This window comes from Arachis ipaensis, chromosome B10 (assembly GCF_059453495.1).
Source record: "Arachis ipaensis isolate K30076 ecotype BB chromosome B10, ASM5945349v1, whole genome shotgun sequence".
Taxonomy (NCBI): Eukaryota; Viridiplantae; Streptophyta; class Magnoliopsida; order Fabales; family Fabaceae; genus Arachis; species Arachis ipaensis.
The window spans coordinates 76,912,620-76,928,005 of NC_142435.1; positions in this window are offsets into that span (position 1 = coordinate 76,912,620).

The following is a 15,386-nucleotide window of genomic DNA, read 5'->3' on the forward strand; positions in this document are numbered from 1 at the left end:
AGAAGAGCTGGCGCTGAACGCCAGAAACAAGCATCTGGCTGGCGTTCAACGCCAGAAATATGCTGCATCTGGGCATTGAACGCCCAGAACAAGCATCAGTTCGGCATTTAAACGCCAGAATTGCATGCAAAGGCATTTTACATGCCTAATGGGTGCAGGGATGCAAATCCTTGACACCTCAGGATCTGTGTACCCCACAGGATCCCCACCTACCACCACTCACTCTCTTCCCTCTTCTCAATGTTCATCCTCTCTTCCCAATAAACACTCTTCCCCAAAACTCTTCACCAATCACCTCAATCTCTCTTCGTCACTCACATCATCCACTCTTCCCCATAAACCTACCTCATAAACTCCACCTACCTTCAAAATTCAAAATCAATTTCCCACCCAAACCCACCCATATGGCCGAACCTTAACCCCCCCTCCCTTCCCTATATAAAGCCCTCCATTCTTCTTCATTTTCACACAACACAACCCTCTCTTCACCTTCTTGGCCGAATACACCTCTCCCTCCTCTCCTCCATATTTTCTTCTTCTTCTTCATCTATTCTTTCTTCTCCTGCTCGAGGGCGAGCAATATTCTAAGTTTGGTGTGGTAAAAGCATAAGCTTTTTGTTTTTCCATTACCATTGATGGCACTCAAGACCGGAGAATCCTCTAGAAAAGGGAAAGGGAAGACAAAAGCTTCCACCTCCGAGTCTTGGGAGATGGAAAGATTCATCTCCAAAGCTCATCAAGACAACTTCTATGATGTTGTGGCCAAGAAGAAGGTGATCCCCGAGGTCCCTTTCAAACTCAAGAGAAATGAGTATCCGGAGATCCGACATGAGATCCATAGAAGAGGTTGGGAAGTTCTAACAAACCCCATCCAACAAGTCAGAATTCTAATGGTTCAAGAGTTCTATGCTAATGCATGGATCACAAGGAACCATGATCAAAGTAAGAACCCGAACCCAAAGAATTATCTCACCATGGTTTGGGGGAATTACTTAGATTTTAGTCCGAAAAATGTAAGGTTGGCATTCAACTTGCCAATGATGGAAGAGAACGCACGCCCCTACACAAGGAGAGTCAACTTTCATCAAAGGTTGGACCAAGTCCATATGGACATATGTGTGGAAAGAGCTCAATGGAAGATTGACTCAAAAGGCAAACCGGTTCAACTGAGAAGACTGGACCTTAAGCCTGTAGCTAGAGGATGGTTGGAGTTCATTCAATGCTCAATCATTCCAACTAGCAACCGGTCTGAAGTTACTATAGACCGGTCCATCATGATCCATAGCATCATGATTGGAGAAGAGGTGGAGGTTCATGAGATTATACCTCAAGAACTCTACAAGGTGGCTGACAAGTCCTCCACTATGGCATGGTTAGCTTTTCCTCACCTCATTTGCCATCTATGCAATTCGGCTGGGATTGACATAGAAGGAGACATTCCCATTGAGGAAGAGAAGCCCATCACTAAGAAAAGGATGGAGCAAACAAGAGAGCCCATTCATGGAGCTCAAGAGACGCATGAAGCTCATCACCATGAGATCCCGGAGATGCCTCAAATGTATTTTCCTCCACAAAACTATTGGGAGCAAATCAACACCTCCCTAGGAGAATTAAGTTCCAACATGGGACAATTAAGGGTGGAACATCAAGAGCACTCCATCATCCTTCATGAAATTAGAGAAGATCAAAAAGCAATGAGGGAGGAGCAACAAAGACAAGGAAGAGACATAGAAGAGCTCAAGGACATCATTGGTTCCTCAAGAAGGAAATGCCATCATCACTAAGGTGGATTCATTCCTTGTTCTTACATTCTCTGTTTTTCGTTTTCTTTATGTTAAGTGCTTATCTATGTTTCTATCTTTATTACATGATCATTAGTGTCTAAGTGTCTATGCCTTAAAGTTATGAATGTCCTATGAATCCATCACCTCTCTTAAATGAAAAATGTTTTAATTCAAAAGAACAAGAAGTACATGAGTTTCAAATTTTTCCTTGAACTTAGTTTAATTATATTGATGTGGTGACAATACTTTTTGTTTTCTGAATGAATGCTTGAACAGTGCATATGTCTTTTGAAGTTGTTGTTTAAGAATGTTAAATATGTTGGCTCTTGAAAGAATGATGACAAGGAGACATGTTATTTGATAATCTGAAAAATCATAAAAATGATTCTTGAAGCAAGAAAAAGTAGCAAAGAACAAAGCTTGCAGAAAAAAAAAGCGAAAAAAAAAAGAAGAAAGAAAAAGCAAGCAGAAAAAGCCAAAAGCTCTTAAAACCAAAAGGCAAGAGCAAAAAGCCAATAGCCCTTAAAACCAAAAGGCAAGGGTAATAAAAAGGATCCCAAGGCTTTGAGCATCAGTGGATAGGAGGGCCTAAAGGAATAAAATCCCGGCCTAAGCGGCTAAACCAAGCTGTCCCTAACCATGTGCTTGTGGCGTGAAGGTGTCAAGTGAAAACTTGAGACTGAGCGGTTAAAGTCAAGGTCCAAAGCAAAAGAAGAGTGTGCTTAAGAACCCTAGACACCTCTAATTGGGGACTTTAGCAAAGCTGAGTCACAATCTGAAAAGGTTCACCCAGTTATGTGTCTATGGCATTTATGTATCCGGTGGTAATACTGGAAAATAAAGTGCTTAGGGCCACGGCCAAGACTCATAAAGTAGCTGTGTTCAAGAATCAACATACTAAACTAGGAGAATCAATAACACTATCTAAACTCTGAGTTCCTATAGATGTCAATCATTCTGAACCTCAATGGATAAAGTGAGATGCCAAAACTATTCAAAAGGCAAAAAGCTACAGGTCCCGCTCATCTGATTGGAGCTATGTTTCATTGATAGTTTGGAATTTATAGTATATTCTCTTCTTTTTATCCTATTTGATTTTCAGTTGCTTGGGGACAAGAAAACATTTAATTTTGGTGTTTGATGAGCGGATAATTTATACGTTTTTTGGCATTATTTTTAGTATGTTTTTAGTAGGATCTAGTTACTTTTGGGATGTTTTCATTAGTTTTTATGCTAAATTCACATTTCTGGACTTTACTATGAGTTTGTGTATTTTTCTGTGATTTCAGGTATTTTCTGGCTGAAATTGAGGGATTTGAGCAAAAATCAGATTCAGAGGTTGAAGAAGGACTGCTGATGCTGTTGGATTCTGACCTCCCTGCACTCAAAGTGGATTTTCTGGAGCTACAGAACTCAAAATGGCGCGCTTTCAATTGCGTTGGAAAGTAGATATCTAGAGATTTCCAACAATATATAATAGTCCATACTTTGGCCGAGTTTAAAAGATGTAAAAGGGCGTTGAACGCCAGTTCTACGCTGCTGTCTGGAGTTAAATTCCAGAAACACGTCACAAACCAAAGTTGAACGCCAGAAACACGTTACAACCTGGCGTTCAACTCCAGAAAGAGCCTCTGCACGTGTAACATTCAAGCTCAGCCCAAGCACACACCAAGTGGGCCCCAGAAGTGGATTTATGCATCAATTACTTACTTCTGTAAATCCTAGTAGCTAGTTTATTATAAATAGAACTTTTTACTACTGTATTAGACATCCTGGATTGTATTTTTGATCCTGTGATCACGTTTTGGGGGCTGGTCATTCGGGCATGCCTGGACCTTTCACTTATGTATTTTCAACGGTAGAGTTTCTACACTCCATAGATTAAGGTGTGGAGCTCTGCTGTTCCTCATGAATTAATGCAAAGTACTACCGTTTTTCTATTCAATTCAACTTATTCCGCTTCTAAGATATTCATTCGCACTTAAACATGAATGTGATGAACGTGACAATCATCATCATTCCCCCACGAACGCGTGCCTGACAACCACTTCCGTTCCACCTTAGATTGGATGATTATCTCTTGGGTCTCTTAATCAGAATCTTTGTGGTATAAGCTAGATTGATGGCGGCATTCATGAGAATCCGAAAAGTCTAAACCTTATCTGTGGTATTCCGAGTAGGATTCTGGGATTGAATGACTGTGACGAACTTCAGACTCGCGAGTGCTGGGCGTAGTGACAGACGCAAAAGGAGGGTGAATCCTATTCTAGTATGATCGAGAACCTCAGATGATTAGCCGTGCTATGATAGAGAATTTGGACCATTTTCACAAGAGGATAGGATGCAGCCATTGACCACGGTGATGCCTCCAGATGATTAGCCATGCTGTGACAGCGCATCGGACCATTTTCACAGAGAGGATGAAAAGTAGCCATTGACAATGGTGATGTCCTTACATAAAGCCAGCCATAGAAAGGAGTAGGACTGATTGGATGAAGACAGCAGGAAAGCAGACGTCAGAGGGACGAAAGCATCTCTATACATTTATCTGAAATTCTCACCAATGATATACATAAGTATTTCTATCTTTATTTTCTATCTATTTATTATTTATTTTCAAAAACTCCATAATCAATTATTATCCGCCTGACTGAGATTTACAAGATGACCATAGCTTGCTTCATACCAACAATCTCCGTGGGATCGACCCTTACTCACGTAAGGTTTTATTACTTGGACGACCCAGTGCACTTGCTGGTTAGTTGTATCGAAGTTGTGAATGAAAAACGATTTATTAAGACGTGCGTACAAAGTTTTTGGCGCCGTTGCCTGAGATCACAATTTCGTACACCATGGACCCCACAGGATCCCCACCTACCCCACCCATCTCTCTCTTCTTCACCCATTCACCAATCACCTCAATACCTCTACCCCAAAACCCCTCACCTATCAAATTCCACCATTCTCTTCACCACTCACATTCATCCCTCATAAAACCCCACCTACCACACCATTCAAATTCAAACCACTTTCCCACCCAAACCCATCCATAATGGCCGAACCATACCCCCCTCTCCACTCCTATATAAACACATCTTCACTCCTTCATTTTCACACAACCTAAACACTACTTCTCCCCCTTGGCCGAAACACAAAGCCCCCTCCATCTCCTCTATTTCTTCTTCTTCTACTCTCTTCTTTCTTCTTTTGTTCGAGGACGAGCAAACCTTCTAAGTTTGGTGTGGTAAAAGCTAAAGCTTTTTGTTTTTTCATAACCATTTATGGCACCAAAGGCCGGAAAAACCTCTAGAAAGAGGAAAGGGAAGGAAAAAGCTTCCACCTCCGAGTCATGGGAGATGGAGAGATTCCTCTCAAGGGTGCATCAAGACCACTTCTATGAAGTTGTGGCCAAGAAGAAGGTGATCCCCGAGGTCCTTCTTAAGCTCAAAAGAGCGAATATCCGGAGATCCAACATGAGATCCGAAGAAGAGGTTGGGATGTTCTCACCAACCCCATTCAACAAGTTGGAATCTTAATGGTTCAAGAGTTCTATGCCAATGCATGGATCACCAAGAACCATGATCAAAGTGTGAACCCAGACCCTAAGAATTGGCTTACAATGGTCCGAGGGAAATACTTAGACTTTAGTCCAGAAAATGTAAGGTTGGCATTCAATTTGCCTATGATGCAAGGAGATGCACACCCATACACTAGAAGGGTCAACTTTGATCAAAGGTTGGACCAAGTCCTCATGGACATATGTGAAGAGGGCGCTCAATGGAAGAGAGATTCAAGAGGGAAGCCAGTTCAACTAAGAAGGCATGACCTCAAGCCCGTGGCTAGGGGATGGTTGGAGTTCATCCAACACTCAATCATTCCTACTAGCAACCGGTCTGAAGTTACTATAGACCAGGCTATCATGATTCAGAGCATCATGATTAGAGAGGAAGTAGAAGTTCATGAGGTTATATCCCAAGAACTCTACAAGGTGGTGGACAAGTCCTCTACTATGGTAAGGTTAGCCTTCCCTCATCTCATTTGTCACCTTTGCAATTCAGCTGGAATTATCATAGAGGAAGACATCCTTATTGATGAGGACAAGCCCATCACTAAGAAGAGGATGGAGCAAACAAGAGATCCCACTCATGGACAAGAGCATGAGGAAACTCCTCATCATAAAATCCCTGAGATACCTCAAGAGATGCATTTTCCTCCACAAAACTATTGGGAGCAAATCAACACCTCCCTAGGAGAATTAAGTTCCAACATGGGACAACTAAGGGTGGAGCACCAAGAGCATTCCATCCTCCTCTATGAAATTAGAGAATACCAAAGAACCATCAGAGAGGAGCAACAAAGGCAAGGAAGAGACATTGAGGAGCTCAAGCACTCCATAAGATCTTCAAGAGGAAGAACAAGCCGCCATCACTAAGGTGGACCCATTCTTTAATTTCCTTGTTCTTTATTTTCTGTTTTTCGAAAATTGTGCTTTATGTTTGTCTATGTTCGTGCCTTTATTACATGATCACTAGTGTCTAAGTGTCTATGCCTTAAAGCTATGAAAATGAATCCATCACCTTTCTTAAATGAAAAATGTTTTTAATTCATGAATGTTAAAATTGTTGGCTCTTGAAAGAATGATGAAAATTATAAAATTGATTCTTGAAGCAAGAAAAAACAGTGAAAAGCTTGCAGAAAAAAAAGGATATATGTGAAAAAAAAGAGAGAAAAGAAAATGAAAGAAAAAGAAAAGCAAGCAGAAAAAGCCAATATCCCTTTAAACCAAAAGGCAAGGGTGATAAAAAGGATCCAAGGCTTTGAGCATCAGTGGATAGGAGGGCCCACAGGAATAAAATCCTGGCCTAAGCGGCTAAACCAAGCTGTCCCTAACCATGTGCTTGTGGCGTGAAGGTGTCAAGTGAAAACTTGAGACTGAGCGGTTAAAGTCGTGGTCCAAAAGCAAAAAGAGTGTGCTTAAGAGCTCTGGACATCTCTAATTGGGGACTCTAGCAAAGCTGAGTCACAATCTGAAAAGGTTCACCCAGTTATGTGTCTGTGGCATTTATGTATATGGTGGTAATACTGGAAAACAAAATGCTTAGGGTCACGGCCAAGACTCATAAAGTAGCTGTGTTCAAGAATCAACATACTTAACTAGGAGAATCAATAACACTATCTGGATTCTGAGTTCCTATAGATGCCAATCATTCTGAACTTCAAGGGATAAAGTGAGATGCCAAAACTGTTTAGAAGCAAAAAGCTAAAAGCCCCGCTCATCTAATTAATGCTGATCTTCATAGACATCCTGGGCTTTCCAGGAATATATAATAGTCCATACTTTTCCCGAGATTTGATGGCCCAAACAGGCGTTCTAAGTCAGCTCAAAAATTCTGGCGTTTAATGCCGGAACTGGCACAAAAGCTGGAGTTAAACGCCCAAACTGGCACAAAAGCTGGCGTTTAACTCCAAGAAAAGTCTCTACACATGGAAGCTTCAATGCTCAGCCCAAGCACACACCAAGTGGGCCCGGAAGAAGATTTCTGCATTAATTACTGATTTCTGTAAACCCTTGGCTACTAGTTCTCTATAAATAGGACCTTTTACTATTGTATTTTCATCTTTGGATTATCTTTTGATCCTTTGATCACGTTTTGGAGGCTGGCCATTCGGCCATGCCTAGACCTTTTGTTCTTATGTATTCTCAACGGTGGAGTTTCTACACACCATAGATTAAGGTGTGGAGCTCTGCTGTTCTTCATGAATTAATACAAAGTACTATTATTTTTCTATTCAACTCAAGTCTATTTCTTCTCCAAGATATTCATTCGCACCGAAGAACATGATGAATGTGACGATTATGTGACAGTCATCACCATTCTCACCTATGAACGCGTGACTGACAACCACTTCCGTTCTACATGCAAACAAGCTTGAATGTGTATCTCTTGGGTTTCTAATCTAAGATTGGAACCTTCGTGGTATAGGCTAGAATTATTGGTGGCCATTCCTGAGATTCGGAACGTCTAAACCTAGTCTGTGGTATTCTGAGTAGGATCTGGGAAGGGATGACTGTGACGAGCTTCAAACTCGCGATTGTTGGGCGTGTGACAGATGCAAAAGGATCAATGGATCCTATTCCAACATGATCGAGAACCGACAGATGATTAGCCGTGCGGTGACAGCGCATTTGGAACGTTTTCACTGAGAGGACATGAAGTAGCCATTGACAACGGTGATGCCCAACATAAAGCTTGCCATTGAAATGAGTATGAATAATTGGAAGAAGGCAATAGGAAAGCAGAGGTTCAACAAAGCATCTTCATACACTTATCTGAAATTCCAACCAAAGAATTACATAAGTATCTCTATCTTTATTTTATGTTTTATTTATCTTTTAATTATCAATTCTCCATCACCATCTGAATTCGCCTGACTGAGATTTACAAGGTGACCATAGCTTGCTTCAAGCCGACAGTCTCCGTGGGATCGACCCTTACTCACGTAAGGTTTATTACTTAGACGACCCAGTACACTTGCTGGTTAGTTGTGCAGAATTGTGACAAAGTGTGATTCACATTTAAGAGCTCCAAGTCCTTTGGTGCCATTGTTGATGATCACAATTTCGTGCACCACTCTCGCGTCACTCTCTGTTAACTTTTCCTTTCTTCCTAATGCACTTGTGACGCGGACATTATGCAATTATGCAAATGAAGATGTAAACTATATGTGCTAATAATGAGAAGAGTTATTGAAAGAGAAAACTAAGAAGAAAGAAAGAAACGATCATACCATGGTGGGTTGTCTCCCACCCAGCACTTTGCTTTAACGTCCTTAAGTTGGACGCTCCACTAGCTCAGTCTTCTGCTGTGGGTGGATCCTCCAAGAGGAAGATTTCTAACTCCTTGTCTTTTGTCGCCTTCTCACCATGATATAGCTTTAAGCGATGTCCATTAACTTTGATGAATTAAGAGCTTGAAGGATGACTTAGGTGGAAAACTCCGTATGGCTCAGCCTTCTCTACTCTATATGGACCTTCCCATCTTGATCTCAACTTGCCTGGCATGAGCCTCAGTCTAGAGTTGTAAAGGAGGACTAAATCCCCTGGTTGGAACTCTCTCTTCTTGATGTGCTTATCATGCACAGCCTTCATCTTTTCCTTGTACAGTCTTGAGTTCTCATAAGCTTCTAGGCGAAGGCTTTCTAATTCTTGCAGTTGCAACTTCCTTTCAACTCCGGCTTTCTCAAATCCCATGTTGCACTCCTTTACAGCCCAAAAGGCTTTATGCTCTACCTCAACTAGGAGGTGACAGGCTTTTCCACAAACTAAGCAGAAGGGACTCATCCCAATGCGTGTCTTGTATGCTGTTCTGTATGCCCAGAGTGCATCTTGTAGTCTGGTGCTCCAGTCTCTTCTATGAGGTTTGACTATCTTCTGCAATATACGCTTTATCTCTCTGTTAGACACCTCGACTTGCCCATTAGTCTGGGGATGGTAGCCTATTGCTACGTTATGAATTATTCCATGCTTCTTCAGTAATCCTGTTAGTCTCCTGTTACAAAAATGGGTGCCTTGATCGCTCACGATTGCTCGTGGTGATCCAAAGCGACAAATAATATGGTTTCTAACAAAGGAAACAATAGTGTTAGCGTCATCAGTATGGGTAGAAATTGCTTCCACCCATTTAGAAACGTAATCTACAGCTAACAATATATAAAAATGACCATTAGAATTTGGAAATGGACCCATGAAGTCAATGCCCCAAACATAAAAAATTTCACAGAAAAGCATAATCTGTTGAGGCATCTCATCCCTCTTAGATATATTACCAAACCTTTGGCATGGAGAACAAGATTTACAAAAATCAGCAACGTCTTTAAAAAGAGTAGGCCACCAGAATCCACAGTCTAAAATATTTCTAGATGTTCTTTGAGGGCCAAAATGTCCTCCACTCTCAGATGAGTGACAGGCCTTTAAAATGGACTGGAATTCTGATTGAGGTACACACTGTCTAATTACCTGGTCAGCGTCACACCTCCATAAATATGGGTCATCCCATATATAATATTTGGACTCGCTTTTCAGCTTGTCTCTTTGATGCTTAGTAAAGTTTGGAGGAAAAGTGCGGCTGACTGGATAATTAGCTACAGGCGCATACCAAGGGACTACTTCAGATACTGCTTGTAAGTTGTCGAATGGGAAATTATCATTTATAGGAGTGGAGGTATCCTTAACGTGCTCAAGGCGACTCAAGTGGTCTGCCACTAGATTCTGGTTACCGCTCCTATCCTTAATTTCTAAATCAAATTCTTGTAGTAGCAGTATCCAATGTATAAGCCTTGGTTTGGATTCATTTTTAGCTAGTAAATACTTTAGAGCTACGTAGTCTGAGTACACTACTACTTTAGCACCAAGTAAATAGGCTCAGAATTTATCCAGAGCAAAGACAATAGCAAGAAGCTCTTTCTCAGTAGTAGTGTAATTAGACTGAGCGGCGTCTAAAGTCTTAGACGCATAAGCAATTACAAAAGGATCCTTACCTTCACGCTGAGCCAGTGCCGCTCCTACTGCATGATTGGAGGCGTCGCACATGATTTCAAATGGCTGGCTCCAGTCTGGTCCTCTCACAATTGGAGCTTGAGTCAAGGTGGTCTTCAGCTTATCAAACGCTTGTTTGCAATCCTCACTGAACTCGAACTCAATATCTTTCTGCAGTAGTCTGGATAAGGGTAGTGCTACCTTACTGAAGTCCTTAATGAATCTCCGGTAAAAACCTGCATGGCCAAGAAACGAACGGACTTCCCTCACAAAAGAGGGGTAAGGTAAACTAGAAATAACATCCACCTTTGCTGGATCTACAAAAATGCCAGTATTAGACACAACATGTCCTAGTACAATCCCTTGTTTTACCATAAAGTGACATTTTTCAAAATTCAATACAAGGTTCGTACTAACACATCTATCTAATACTCTAGATAAACTATCTAAGAAAACGCTAAACGAATCACCATAAATGCTAAAATCATCCATAAAAACTTTCATACAATTCTCAATAAGGTCAGAGAAAATACTCATCATGCACCTTTGGAAAGTAGCTGGTGCATTGCATAAGCCAAAGGGCATTCTCTTATAAGCATAAGTTCCAAAAGGACATGTAAAAGTAGTCTTTTCCTGATCTTCAAGAGCTATATGGATTTGAAAATAGCCTGTATAACCATCTAAAAAGCAATAATGGGATTTATCTGACAGGCGATCAAGCATCTGATCAATGAATGGCAAGGGGTAATGATCCTTACGAGTGGCTTGGTTGAGACGCCTATAGTCAATGCAAACTCTCCATGAATTCTGCACTCTAGTTGTCAGAAGTTCTCCATGCTCATTTCTTACTGTTGTGATTCCAGACTTCTTAGGCACCACTTTTACTGGACTGACCCATTCGCTATCTGAGATGGGTTAAATGATATCTGCTTTAAGTAGCCTGGTCACTTCTTTCTTGACAACTTCTAAGTTGGTGGGATTCAATCTTCTTTGAGGTTGACGGACAGGGTTTTCTCCCTCTTCTAGGAATATTCTGTGCTCACAAACTTGAGGGTTGATACCTACTATATCCTCTAGGCTCCATCCAATTGCTTTCTTGTGTTTTCTCAGCACACTGAGTAGATGTTCTTCTTGTTGAGAAGTGACCTCCCTTGCAATGATAACTGGAAACTTCTACTCATCCTCAAGGTAAGCATACTTGAGGTGTGGAGGGAGGGGCTTTAATTCTAATTTCTGCTTATAGCTAGGCTCTGGATCATCTGGAGCTGGTGATAATGGTGAAGTGCTGTCATTGTCCTCTGAAAATGTCCTTACACTTGGACCTTGTCCTATGTACTTCTCTTCTAATTCCTCCTGGTGAACTTCAACCATGGTTTCATCTATGATGTCACACTGGGAGATAGAATGATCATCTGGAGGGTGCTTAATAGCTTCATTTAAACTGAATTTTACTATTCTGCCATCTATTTCAAAGGAATAAGTTCCTGAAAATGCGTCCAGCTTGAACTTTGAAGTCTTCAGGAATGGTCTTCCAAGCAGAATTGGTGATGGCCTTCCTGAGTCATTAGGGGGCATTTCCAGGATATAGAAGTCAATGGGAAACGTGAGTCCCTTAATGCTCACTAATACATCTTCAGCAATTCCAACCACTGTAATAATGCTTTTATCTGCTAACACAAAATGAGCTGCTGACCTTTTTAAGGGAGGGAGCCTCAAAGTATCATATATAGACAAAGGCATTATACTAATACACGCTCCTAAATCACACATACAGTCAGAAAATATCACACCTCCAATAGTACAATAAACCATACATGGACCTGGATCACTACACTTTTCAGGTATACCTCCCATTAAAGCAGATATAGAACTACCTAAAGGAATAGTTTCTGTAAATCATGTTGCTTGTATGCGAAGTTTGTATTCGTAGGTTTTGATGAATGACAAACCAACAAACGACATGAAAGACAAACCAACAAACAACTTGAATGAACAAGCATGTTGAAAGATCAACCAACATTCAACGTTGAGGAATGAAGAGTTGAAAGCAACACAACAACAACAAGAAACTCAAGTCCACAACATTTGAAGACAAGTATAGTGTCTTAGGACTTAGGTAACTTCTTGTTAAGAACCAATTGCTAAATCTCTCAACACACACTCACAAAATGTTTTGATGCACATCTTGCAATTCGATGCTAGCCAAATGGTTTAAAAAACTTGTTTTCAAAGGTAGAAAAGCATAGGAATTGACTCCAACAAGTTTGAGATCAATCCTAATTATTTTGAAGTGATTTTAAGCCGTTCTTTAAGGTTTGCATCGATGCACACTCATCTTGCATCGATGCAAAGCATGCGACGACTTGTTGCATCGATGCAAAGATGTTTGCATCGATGCAACCTAGCTGAAAATTCAAATTTCAGCTTCAAAGACACATTTGCATCGATGCAAAGTGTTATGCATCGATGCAAATGATTCAAAAACATAAAAAACGGCTAGTTTTGACAAAAAGGCTCCATCCCATTAACTCCCCAACGTTTCTAAGGTTTGGGGAGTATATAAATAGATGGATTGAAGCCTTATTTCATATACGTGAGTATTTGCAAACTATCTTGTTCATATTCTTTCATTCTACACATTTTTAAGGTGTTATAATACACAATTTGAGAGAGCAATATCAATTGGTTCAATAGTGCTAAACTTGTAATCATACACTCTTCTAGAGAGTACTCATTTCATCTCAACAATTCTTTGAGAATTGTTTTCTTGTAACACTTTGTAAATTGGAGTGTGATCTCCAAGGTTGAGTCAAGAGTTATAAACACTATAGTCGGTGAGAATACCAAAGAGGTATACTAAGTACTCAAGGCAAATCTTAGAGAAGGTATCTCTAAGTGGAGTGGGTTAGTATACGAGTGGTGATCATATACCGTGAGGTGTTAGAAACTAAGGACTCGGATTGTAAAAGGTTTTGTGCGAGCACCTTGAAACTTGGCAATAGTGGAACTTCTCAATAGCGATTGAGAAAGAAAGTGGACGTAGGACAAGGATTGTGCCGAACCACTCTAAATAGCGTTTGCATCTCTCCAAACTCATCTCTTCAATATTATTGTCTTTTACCTTTGAGCAAATAAATTGTGATCGAAAAGTAGCTTCGTAAGTACTTAAGGAATAGCTTAAGTCCGATTGGTGAAAAGCTTGATCAATTTATTTGAGTTGGTGTCTATTGGAAAGTAAAAGCTCCTTATAAATGCTTAGCAATTGAGTTAAGCTCTTGGAAAAATACTAGTACAATAACACTTTTGTATATTGTCTTTAACTTTCGCAAAAAGATTCATTGTTGTTGCAATACTCAATTCACCCCCCCCTCTTGAGTAATTGTGCATAGGTTCTACAAGTGGCATCAGAGCTTAACCCTTTGAAAGACTTAACCGTTTAAGGGAAAAGATCATGGCAAGCACAAGCTTTAACAACAACAACACTAGTGAAGGTAACTCAACCGCTAGACCTCCTCTTTTTAGCGGAACAAATTACTCTTATTGGAAAAATAAGATGAGAATTTGGATCCGTTCTCAAGATGTGAGAATTTGGAAAGTGATTGAGAATGGAAATCACATTCCAACAAAGACAACAAGCGCTAAAGAAGGAGAAGTCTCCGTCTCAAAGCAAGTACCGAAAGGAGAAGATGAATATAGTGACGATGATTGGAAGAAAGTGGCAATGAATGATAAAGCCATCAACTTCATTCATTGTGCACTTAACGAGCATGATTATATGAAGATCTCTACATGTGAAACCGCTAAAGAGATTTGGGATAAACTCCAAATCACTTACGAAGGAACCGACCACGTTAAAGAATCAAAGGTATTTATGTTGGTTCATGAATGGGAAAATTTTAAAATGAAAGATGAAGAGAGCATTGAAGAAGCTCTTGAAAGACTCTCCAAGATCTTCAACAACCTAAGCATGCTTGGCACAAAATACAATGATAAACAAATTGTGACTAAGGTGCTTACAAGCCTTACACCAAAATGGAACTCCAAAGTGAACGCCATTGTGGAAGGAAGGCTCTATGATCAACTTACATCAACTACGAGGTAATCTTCTCACCTATGAAATGACTATGCTAAATAGACAAAAAGGTGAAGAAAGCAAGAAGAAAAGTCTCGCCCTTAAAACAACATCACTACAAGAAGAGAGTGATGATAATGAAGAAGAAGGAGATGAAGAATTTGCACTCTTATTAAAAAGATTCAATAAGTTTGCAATGAAGAAAAACTTCAAGAGCAAAACAAAAGTACCAAAATGCTATGAGTGTGGAGAAGTTGGACACATTAAACCCAATTGTCCAAAACTTCAAAAGGAGGACAAAAACAAGAAATTTAAGAAGAAGGAGAAAGCATACATATCATGGGAGAACGAGGATGAATCCGACTCCGATGACGACGAGGTTGCAAATCTTTGCTTAATGGCAAGCGAAGAAAAGGTTAGTGATGACAACTCCACTTCTTTTAATTTACAAGATGAATATGATGCCTTACTTGAGGTGTACACAAAACTTACCCAAGATTATTCTCTCCTAAAGAAAAAGAATATGGATCTTTTAAAACAAAATGAGATGTTGAAAAACGAGAATATCAATCTTGGAAAAGATAAGTGTAGCACAAGTAGTGATCCATACAAATCTTGTAAAATGCATGAAAATGAAATTACAAATCTTAAGAACACTTTAGCTAAGTTCAATGAATCTTCAAAGAACTTAGATAAAATGTTGAAAAACCAAAAGCATGTTCATAATAAGGAAGGTTTAGGTTTTGAAAAAGAAAAATTTAAAAATACTAAAACTCCTATTAGGCAACCGCAAGCCCAAAAGGCAAGCATGCCTAAAAGGAATGAAGCCTTTAAACATCCTCCTCAACATGCTTCATTTAGAAATTATAATCACAATGCATATAGATCAAAAGATGTTGCATTTAGGAAACAACCTAGGCAACCATTTAGAAACATGCATAGGATGCATAATCCAAATGTCATATGTCATTATTGTAATAAAGTAGGTCATATA